The sequence below is a fragment of the Myotis davidii genome, unplaced genomic scaffold, assembly GCF_000327345.1.
Source record: "Myotis davidii unplaced genomic scaffold, ASM32734v1 scaffold901, whole genome shotgun sequence".
In the NCBI taxonomy this organism is placed as follows: domain Eukaryota; kingdom Metazoa; phylum Chordata; class Mammalia; order Chiroptera; family Vespertilionidae; genus Myotis; species Myotis davidii.
In genome coordinates this window covers 240,778-251,722 of record NW_006291427.1, presented here as the reverse complement: position 1 = coordinate 251,722, position 10,945 = coordinate 240,778, and the positions used below count along the sequence as shown (strand labels likewise).

The following is a 10,945-nucleotide window of genomic DNA, read 5'->3' as shown; positions in this document are numbered from 1 at the left end:
CTTAGAAGCGTGACCCGACTGAAAAGAAGTAAGAAATGGTGGACCTTGAAAATGACTTCAGGTTTTCTCATTGCACAGAATATAGTCAAAAAATGCTACAGTTAACATGTTAAGCGCCATGTCCGTCACCGGTGACTGACACTATACTTTCCGTCTGGACCGGTCAGTCACTGGTGCCACCAGCATACCGGTGAAATTGGATATTGCGGGTTAAACAGAAAGGAAGACAAAAGGGGCTTGGTGCTTAACGTGTTAAATATTTTACCCTTTGTTCTCCCTGGGTGATCTACAATAATAATGTGCTTCATGTTGATATTTACTGCTGTGTTGCTGACAATTACCTGAAAGAGAAGTTGGGGTGCTTCATTGGGCTGAAAAAAAGTTTAGCTACATCAGAAAGCAGGTCTAATTAAGCAACTGTATTCTATATATATATATAAAAGGCTACATTGACTCATGCATGTGCCATACTGAACCATGTCCAGCATGACCAGGGCTGAACCTCAGGAAGGTGGTGAAGGATTAAAGAAGACAGACAAGAGAATAGAGTTAGGGCCAGGTAGGATCGCTGTGCTAGAGGAGGAAACAGTGACACAGCCTGTAAGCTGAAGCTTTATTTTATAGTCAGATCACACAAAGCAAAACAAGGGGAGTGATTAACATGTTTACAATGTTCTTGTTTGTTCCAAATCTATTTTGTTACTCAAGCCTTGTTTTGGCAGCACTTGCTGTACTTCCCACAGCCCAGGGAGGACTATAAGGTCAAACTTTATTGTGCTTAGAGGGCAGAGCTCTGCCACAGGTCAGTCTGAGGCTTGACCCTATAGCCGCTCCCTACACATAAAGCTCTCGCTGACGCCAATTGCACGCATGTGTTTCAATCTGTTATTGTTGATTATGAATTTGGTTGACACTACTATTATAGAGAAAGGAAGAATAACGATATTAAAATATTTCTTCTAATTAATTTCCTTTCAGTGTGCACGAATCCGTGTACCAGGCTACTAGTTGCTAATAACTGTGGAGAAGACAAGATTTTTTATTTGTCCTTGACAACTTTTAAAGAGTCTGGAGAAGAGTGAGGGAAGATATTAAGCTTTGGTGACTTCAGCTGTTATTTTTTAAAGTGGCTTTTTTTTTTTCTTTCAATTACCTTACCCTTGTTTACACTCCTAATTACCCAACAGGAAAATCTGTTGAGACTCTCAAAACTTTAAAGGTTATGAATGAACTGTAGAAACAAATATAGTGTCAGCCCCAGTTCAAGGAATTACATATGTAACATCCCGAAGAGTTGTTTAAATGGGAGAAAGATAAACCAGTGACAGAAGATGAGATGTACCATGACAAGAATGAAGTTGTCAAAATCATGTAATAAATGATCCAGATAGAGGGCCAGGAGTTATAGTATGAAGCACAATAGTAGCATTTTTGGGGAGCCTGATTAATATACCTTGAATCAGGTAAAGGAAGTCAGGTCCCTAATAGATAAATGTCCTATGGACATGTTTACCCTGTGTTCTGAGGGTGGCTTTACCAATGATCTTGGAAGTAGATGCCCTGAGGATGGATTTAATCTGCTCAGATAGGGGACTCAACTCCATACTTGCAAAATGAGGGGGAGAGACTAGGTCAGGGATCATTGGGTCCTGACTCACTGGACCCCATCACCCAGGTGTCGCCTGAAGACGGTCATGTGGGCAGATTACTCTGTATCCAGGGGACAGGCTTACCTTCTGTCTCAGGGTTGATGAGGCCCGTTTTAATGAAACACTTATTTTGCAGTTGACACGTAAGTTTCCACCACACCAAGGATGAGAAGTGACAGGAAAGGTGAATTAGAGAGAGAGTAAAGACAACAAAACTCCAGGTCCCATCTGGGTCACCAAAGAACGCCACAGGACAGGGACCAGGCCCAGAGCAGGTCTGCCTCAGGCTGCCCAGTAGTGTGTGGGTTTTTTACTTTGTGCAGGAAAGATTTCACAATATGAGTTTAGGTGATTTTAGAGTACATTTATTAAAGCTGGGGACAGTGAAACAAGGGGAGGGCTTAGGATAGAAGAAGCAACAGGAAAGAGGTGGTGTTGTGTTGGCTCTCTAGGAACATTATAGGAAAGAAGTGGGCCACACGGGGCTGTGTGGAGTCACTGAGAAACAGGAGTCACGGTGACAGATGTATGAGCCAAGGCAGGGCTGCTTTTGGCTAACTGAACGGTTTAGGGTAGAAGAAGCAACAGGAGAGAGCCTAGGCAGTGCTCTTCTATGGCTCTCCAGAAATGTTATAGGGAAGAAGGGGGCCACACTGAGCTGCAGTTAGCTCACTGAAAAGTTAGAGAAAAGGGACCTTGGAGACAGGTTCAGGGGATTAGTCCAGGACAAGCTGCTGCTGCCCCTTGTTCCCCTGGTTGGAAGTCTTATGGGGACTCTGAGAATTTAGGAGAGAAGAGTACATATGCATACCAGAGAGAGAAGAAAGGTATGAGCATGCTCCAGAGAGAGGTCCAGCGCTGGCATCCTTTGCCTGGAGGGTTTTTATCTCTCTCATGCAGGGCAGCGGGCGGGCGGTGGGGAGGGTGTGGAAGGTGGGAGGATCTTAGGGAAGGTCACGGGAGACTTTCAGCAAAATATTCTTCAGCTTTCCAGGTGAGCTCTTTAATATGCCGATGCCTCAAAATGAGTGTACTGGGGAGTTTGGGATTGTTCTTTGGTCAGCTTTACTGCTTTGCCACCTTGGGTATGTCTGGCTCTAATTGTTTGTTGTTGTTGTTGGTGGTGGTGGTGGTGGTGGTTCCCCTGGCCTCATCTGTCCTTGGGTTTGGCTGGCACAAATGGCATTCACTGGGTCTCTGTTATCTATCTCCTGGACTAGGGCAATTTTAGTTATTTATTCTCTACTTAAGGAGAAGAGGTACAAACCATTTGCTCTCAAGTGTTTTTTTTTTTTTTTTTGCTAAGGAAGATGAGGTCTTGTGATTCACTAGTTGCCTGTTTGGCCTTATTTAATTATTTTATCTTCATTTTCTGATTCCACTCACCTAGGAATTTTCCTAGATTCTTACTCTCTTGCCTCAGTTATTCGTTGTCTTCCTATAGTTTAATCAAAAAGTTGTTTTCAACTTGATTTTATGACTATTGAAAAAAACTTTTGCTCTAATGTGTTATGTAACCTTTACAAGAATGGTAAAGAACTAAAATCCTATTTAGAATGTTTTTGCAGTATTTTTCTCAAAATTTGATTCTAAATTTTAAACCTAGGCATTTTATAATTAGTTGTTACATAAAAAAAGGAAAAGGGAATATTTTGGATTTTCAGTTTTTATTTTCAAAAAGTATTTACCAGAACAAATGGAGAAAATAATTAATATAATTTTATATTTATGAATTCTACATTTTAAAGTAGTATATTGTGAGGTTATTATAAATTGTCCCTAGTGTTTCCCCCATATGTATTTTAGTATAATTTGTGTTAGTTTCACTGTGCTTCACTTTAATGTACTTTACAGATATTGCATTTTTTTTTTTTTTACAAATTCAAGTTTAGTGGCAACCCTGCATTGAGCAAGTCTATCAGCACCATTTTTCCAACACCATTTGCTCACTTTGTTTTTCCGTTTCATATTTTGGTAATTCTTGTAATATTTGAAATATTTTCATTATTATATATACTAGAGGCCCGATGCACAAAATTCATGCAAGAGTAGGCCTTCCTTCCCCTGGCTGCTGGCACCAACTTCCCTCTGGCACCGGGGACCCGGGCTTCCCTCCAGCCACAGGTAGGCACCTGAGACCTGGGCTTCTCTTGCAGCCCCAGCTTCATCTGGAAGGTTGTCTGGAAGAATGTCCAGTCTAATTAGCATATTATGCTTTTAATATAGATGTTATGGTGATCTATGATCAGCGATCTCTATTGTCCTATATAATAAAAACCTAATATCTAAGTGTCCAGTCATCCAGTCATCAGTTCAACCAATCAAAGCATAATATGCTAATGTTATGCTAAGGCAGCTCAACCGCTCGCTATGACATGCACTGACCACCAGGGGGCAGATACTCTGACTGGTAGGTTAGCTTGCTGCTGGGGTCCGGCCAATTGGGAGTGAGTGAGATGGGCCGGACATGCCCTGGAGCCCTCCTGCAGTCCCTCCCTGGCTGGCCAACCTCCTGCATCGCTTGCTGGCTCTGATCATGCACTGGTGGGGTCCCTTGGCCTAGTCTGCAACCTCTTGTAATCTGGGACCCCTCGGGGGATGTTGGAGAGCCAGTTTTGGCCCAATCCCACAGGACAGGCCGAGGGACCCCACTGGTGCACGAATTCATGCACTAGGCCTCTAGTTACTATTATAATTGTTTTAGGGTCCCATAAACTGTAACCATATAAGATGGTGAACTTAACCAATAAATGTATATATTACCTGCTCCATTAACTAGCCATTCCCCATCTCTTTCTTTATCTTCAGGACTCCCTATTCCTTGAGACACAACAATATTGAAATTAGGCCAGTTAATACCCCTACAATGGTCAATAAGTATTTAAGTGAATAGAAGATTTACACATTTCTTATCTATACTAATAAAAGGGTAATATGCTAATTAGACCGGATAGACTGAACGTCTTCTGGATGTCCTTCCTGACAAAGCTGGGGCCCAGGTGGTGCCTCCTGGGGTCCTGGGTGCCTGCGGCCGGCCCGGGTCCCAGGTGCCTGTGGCTGGCCAGAGGGAGGGAAGCTCAGGTCCAGGTTGCCGGAAGCCAGCCGGAGGATGAAGCCTGGGTCCTGAGTGCGGGGGCCGAAGCAGAGGTGGTTAGAGGCATCAGTCAGGCAGGTAGAGTGGTTAGGGGCGATCAGACAGGCAGGCGAGCAGTTAGGGGTGATCAGGCAGGCAGGCAGGCAGGCAGGCAAGCGGTTAGGAGACAGTGGTCCCGGATTGCAAGAGGGATGTCCGACTGCTGGTTTTGGGGAATTGGGCCTAAATCGGCAGTTGGACTTCCCCCAAGGGGTTCTGGATTGTGAGAGGGTGCAGGCTGGGCTGAGGGACGCCGCGCCCCCCCCTCCGTGCACGAATTTTGTGTACCAGGCCTCTAGTTATAAATAAAAAGCTAGAAATGATTAAGCTTCTCAAAAGTTAAGACAGGCCAAAAGCTAAGCTTCATCCACCAAACAGCCAATTTGTGAATGGGAAGGAAAAGTTTTTGAAGAAAATTAAAAGTGCTACTCCAGTGAGCACATGAATGATAAGAAACTAAAACAGCCTTATTGCTGATATGGAGAAAGTTTTAGTGGCCTGGATGGAAGTTTAAACCAGCTACAGCATTCCCTTAAGCCAAAGCATATCCAGAGCAAGTCCCTAACTCTCTCAAATTCTATGAAGGCTGAGAGAGTTGAGGAAGCGGTAGAAGAACAGTTTGAAGCTAGCAGAAGTTTATTCATGAGGTTTAAGGAAAGAAGCTGTTTCCATAATATAAAAGTACAAGGTGAAGCAGCAAGTATTGAGGTAGCAAGTTATTCGGAAGATCTTGCTAAGATAATTAATGAAGGTGGCTACACCAAAAAACAGATTTTTAATGTAGATGAAGGTCTTGTATTAGAAGAAGATGCCGATTTTCATAGCTAGAGAGAAGTCAATGCCTGGCGTTGGAACTTCAAAGGACAGAATGGCTTTCTTGTTATGGGCTAATGCAGCTGGTGACTTTAGGTTGAAGCCAGTGCTCATTTATCATTCCAAAATTCCCAGGGCCTTTAAGAATTATGCTAAATCTACTCTACCTGTACTCCATAAATGGCACAATAAAGGCTGGTGACAGCATATCTGTTTATCACATGATTTACTGAATATTTTAAGACCGCTGTTGAGATCTTAATTTAATTTTTTATAAACTTTTTTTTCATATAAATTAGGCAGAGGAGATGAGAGGATCACTCAGTATCACACATTAGCAACACAAACATGATACGGTTGATTTTCTATTGATAGCCCCAAACCAAATCATAATATTGGTATACTTATATTTTTTTAGTAAAAGTATATTATTAAGGAATTAACATTTTCATTTCAGTTTTTAGAATATCAAAATCTTTTCTGAGCACCAAATGGCTAGGCTGTGAATCCTAGCCACTTTTAATCCACTAAAGACTAGTGGTAATGTATCAGCCAGAGTAGCAAGTACTTTTTGTTTTCTAAACCAGAGTACTATATCTGTCACCCTGCAGTATTACCAGTGCTGTTGTAAACAGAATTTAAAGTGGTATTAAAAAACCTCCTATTAAGCAATTTTTATCTGTTTGTATATTTTACTATAGATTAGGTACAAGCAACATCTAAATAAAATTATGCTTTTAACTCTAAAAAAAGACATAGGGTATTTGAATGAATAAGTAAACAAGACCCATATATATACTGTCTACAAGAGATCCACCTCAGAACGAAAGACACATACGGACTGAAAGTAAAGGGATGGAAAAATATATTTTATGCAAACAAATATGAAAAAAAATCTAGAGTAGCAATATTTCTATCACATAAAATAGACTAGGACAAAGGCTATGATAAGAGACAATGAAGGATATTACATAATTGTAAAGGGATCCATCTAGCAAGAGGATATAATCCTTGTAAACATTTATGCACCCTACATAGGAGCATCTAAATATATAAAGCAAATCTTAATGGACATAAAGGGAGAGATCAGCAGAAATACAGTCATAGTAGGAGACTTAAATTACCCTCAACATTACTGGATATATCTTCCAGACAGAAAATCAACAAGGAAACAGTGGCCTTAAATGACATATTAGACCAGATGGATTTAATTGATATTTTTCAGAGCATTTTACCCCAAAGCAGTAGAATATACATTCTTTTCAAGTGGACATGGAATATTTTCCAGGATAGACCACATGTTAGGACACAAAATAAGTATCAAGAAATTTAATAAGGTTGAAATCATATCAACCATCTTTTGTGATCACAATGGTATGAAACTAGAAATCAATTACAAGAAAAAACTGAAAACACACCAAGACATGGAGGCTAAATAACATGTTATTAAACAATGAATGGGTTAATAAAATCAAGAAAAAAAAGCAAAGATACCTTGAGACAAATGAAAATGAAAACAACAACCCCAAATCTATGGGACACAGTGAAAACAGTTCTAAGAGGGAAACTCATAACAATACAGGCTTACACCAGGAAACAAGAAAAATATAACGTTATTTCACCTTACACATAAAGGCACTAGAAAACGGACAACAAGCAAAACCCAAAGTGAGTAGAAGTAAGACAATAATGAAGATAAGAGTGGAAAGAAATGAAATAGAGTCTAAAAATATACAAAAGATCAATGAAACCAAGAGCTGGTTCTTTCAAAAGGTGAAAAAGATTGATAAACCTAAACCAGACTCATCAAAGAGAGAGAGAGAGAGAATCCAAATAAATAAAATCAGAATTGAAAGAGAAGTAATAACTGACACTACAGAAATACAAAAGATCATGAAAAAATATTATGAACAACTACATGTCAGTAAATTGGACATTCTGAAAGAAATGAATAAATTCCTAGAAATATACAATATTTCCAAACTGAACCAAGAAGAAACAGAAAATCTGAACAGACCAATTATAACCAACAAAATTGAAACAGTAATTTAAAAAAAAAAACTCCCAACAAACAAAAGGTCTGGACCAGATGGCTTCACAGGTGAATTTTACCAAACACTCAAAGAATTAACACCTATCCTTCTCAAACTGTCCAAAAAAGTCAAGAGGAGGGAAGACTCCCAAGCTCATTTTATGAGGTCAGCATTATCCTCATTCCAAAACCAGATAAATACACTACAAAGAAAGTAAATTCTGCCCTGCCAATGTGCTCAGTAGTTGAGTATTGACCTATGAATCAGAAGGTCATGGTTCAATTCCTGGTCAGGGCACATGCCCAGGTTGCGGACTCCATCCCCAGTGTGGGGTGTGCAGGAGGCAGCTAATCAGTGATTCTCTCTCACCATTAAAGCTTCTATCTCTCACTCCCTCTCCCCTCCTCTCTGAAATAAATAAAAATATATTTTTTAAAAAGAAAGTAAATTCTGATGGATATAGATACAAACATCCTCAATAAAATATTAGCAAGCTGAATTCAGCAGTACGTTAAAAAGATCATACACGTTGATTAAGTGGGATTTATTCCCGGAATGTATGGTTGATATAATATCTGCAAATCAATTAACATGGTACACCACATACACAAAATTTAGGATAAAAATCATATGATCATATCAATAGGTGCAAAAAAAGCATTGGACAAAATCCAGCACCCATTTATGATAAAAACTCTCAGCAAATGGGAATAGAAGGAATATACCTCGACATAATAAAGGCCATATAGGACAAACCCCCAGTTAACATCGTATTCAATGGAGAGAAAAACTAAAGGTGTTTCCCTTAAAATCAGGAATAAGATTGGGATGTCCACTTTCATCACTCTCATTCAACATAGCACAGAAGTCCTAGCCACAGCAATCAGGCAAGAAGAAGAAATAAAAGGCATCCAAATTGAAAAGGAAGAAGTAAAACTGTCATTATTTGCAGATGACATGATACAGTATATAGAGAACCCTAAAGATTTCACACACACACACACACACACACACACAAACTACTAGAACTGATAAATGAATTCAGAAAAGTAGCAGAAGACAAAATAAATATTCAGATTAAAATATCATAAAAAGAAGGAAATCTTACTATTTGTAACAACAAAGATAGACTTAGAGAGTATTATGCTAAGTGAAATAAATCACTTAGAGAAAGACAAATACCATATACTTCCACTTATATCTAGAATCTAAAGAACAAATAAATGAACAAACAAAATAGAAACAGACTCATAGATACAAAGAACAAATTGATGGTAGCCAAATGGGAGAGCTCTGGGGATGAAAAGATGAGTGTTTTAGAAGTACAAATTGGTAGTTATAAAACAGTCAACTGGATAGGAAATATAGTCAACTAGAGGCCCGGTGCATGAAATTCATGGGGCAGGGGGTGGGGGGGGGGCTCTCAGCCCAGCCTGCTCCCTCTATGGGACCCCTTGGAGGATGTCTGATTGATGATTTAGGCCTGATCCCCAGGATCAGGTCTAAACCAGCAGTTGGACATTCCTCTCACAATCCTGGACCACTGGCTCCTAATTGCTCACCTGCCTGCCTACTGGTCGCCCCTAACTCCCCACCTTCCCCCTCCAGCCAGATTGCCCCTCACTGCCTTTGCGTGCTGGCCTGATTGCCTTTAACTGCCCACCCCCACCGCTGGCCTGGTTGCCCTCAACTTCGAGAGAGTGTGAGAGTTAATTTGCATATTACCTCTTTATTATATAGGATAATATTGTAATAAGTATGTACGGGGCCAGGTGGGTACTGGAAAAATTGGGGGGAACACTTTGTAAAATATATGATTGTCTAAACCAGTGGTTCTCAACCTTCTGGCCCTTTAAATACAGTTCCTCATGTTGTGACCCAACCATAAAATTATTTTCGTTGCTACTTCATAACTGTCATATTACCTCTTTATTATATAGGATAATATTGTAATAAGTATGTACGGGGCCAGGTGGGTACTGGAAAAATTGGGGGGAACACTTTGTAAAATATATGATTGTCTAAACCAGTGGTTCTCAACCTTCTGGCCCTTTAAATACAGTTCCTCATGTTGTGACCCAACCATAAAATTATTTTCGTTGCTACTTCATAACTGTAATGTTGCTACTATTATGAATCGTAATGTAAATATCTGATATGCAGGATGGTCTTAGGCGACCCCTGTGAAAGGATTGTTCGACTGCCAAAGGGGTCGCAACTCACAGTTTGAATACCGCTGATCTAAACACTATGCTGTACATCTGAAACTGACACGAATAAAAAAACTTGCAAAAAAATTAATAAGACACAAAGAACAGAAAAATAATTAAAACATGAGAAGGAAAGTTGAAAGAAAATGGGGTATCAGGAAACTTTTGGTCTGTTTGTAGGCTCTGGAACATTTCAGCTAGCTATGTGTTTTTGAAGAGGTCATAACCTTTCTGGGTCTCATATCTTTATCTGTAAAATAAAGAGGTTGAGGGGGGAAAAAAAAAAAGAAAAAAAGAAACTTGCAAACTAAGAACACATGGCTAAACTGGGGTCATAGTGCCTCAACATTACCCAAAATCAAAGTGCTACAATGTGATAGAGCTGAGTGGTGGGAATTTTGTTATTTCCTTATACTCCTCTGTAATTTGAAATTTTCATAAATAGCATACATACACACACACCTTTACTTTTTAAAAAATTGACTTGAGAGAGAGAGAGAAACATAGATGTGAGAAACATCATTCTGCAGCTCTTGCACATTCCCAACCAGGTATTGAACCTATGTATGTGCCCTGACCAAGAATAGAACCTGCCACCACCTTTTGGTGTATGGGACAATGTAGGGAACGGCTCTAGGGTCAAATCTCAGGCTGACCTGTGGCAGGGCCACAAGCAAGTCCCAGCCTGGAGGGCAGAACTCTCCTAGTGTAATTAAGCCTGACCTTGTAGCCCTCCCTAATTCCTTCCTAAGTAGCTAATGGGCTGTGGGAGGTGCAGCAAGTGTTGCCAAAAGAAGCACATTTGTATATATGTAAATCTACCCTTGTTGTGTTTTTTTTTTAATTAAAATCTTTATTGTTCAGATTATTACAGTTGTTCCTCTTTTTTCCCCCCATAGCTCCCCTCCACCCGGTTCCCACCCCACCCTCTGTCCTTCTCCCTCCCCCTTCACTGTCCTCATCTATAGATGTACAATTTTTGTCCAGTCTCTTCCCGCACCCCCCCCACCCCTTTCTCCCAGAGAATTGTCAGTCTAAGCCGAAACCGGTTTGGCTCAGTGGATAGAGCGTCGGCCTGCGGACTGAAAGGTCCCAGGTTCGATTCCG

At 40.3% G+C, this 10,945-nt stretch overlaps 1 protein-coding gene across 4 annotated transcripts in view; it reads left to right on the top strand.

Moving 5' to 3' along the window:
* Positions 1-10,945, top strand: part of LOC102774288 (NXPE family member 3) — a 56,266-nt gene that overhangs the window by 9,735 nt on the left and 35,586 nt on the right. The window contains exons 1-2 of one of the 4 annotated variants that reach the window (XM_015564537.1): positions 5,754-5,764; positions 9,792-9,795. The exons of 2 other annotated variants lie outside the window; for them this stretch is intronic. The gene's annotated coding sequence lies outside the window, so the exon portion shown is untranslated. Of the gene's footprint in view, positions 1-2,608; positions 2,644-5,753; positions 5,765-9,791; positions 9,796-10,945 lie in introns of those variants that run through there. One more of the 4 variants, XM_015564536.1, reaches the window with a different exon arrangement.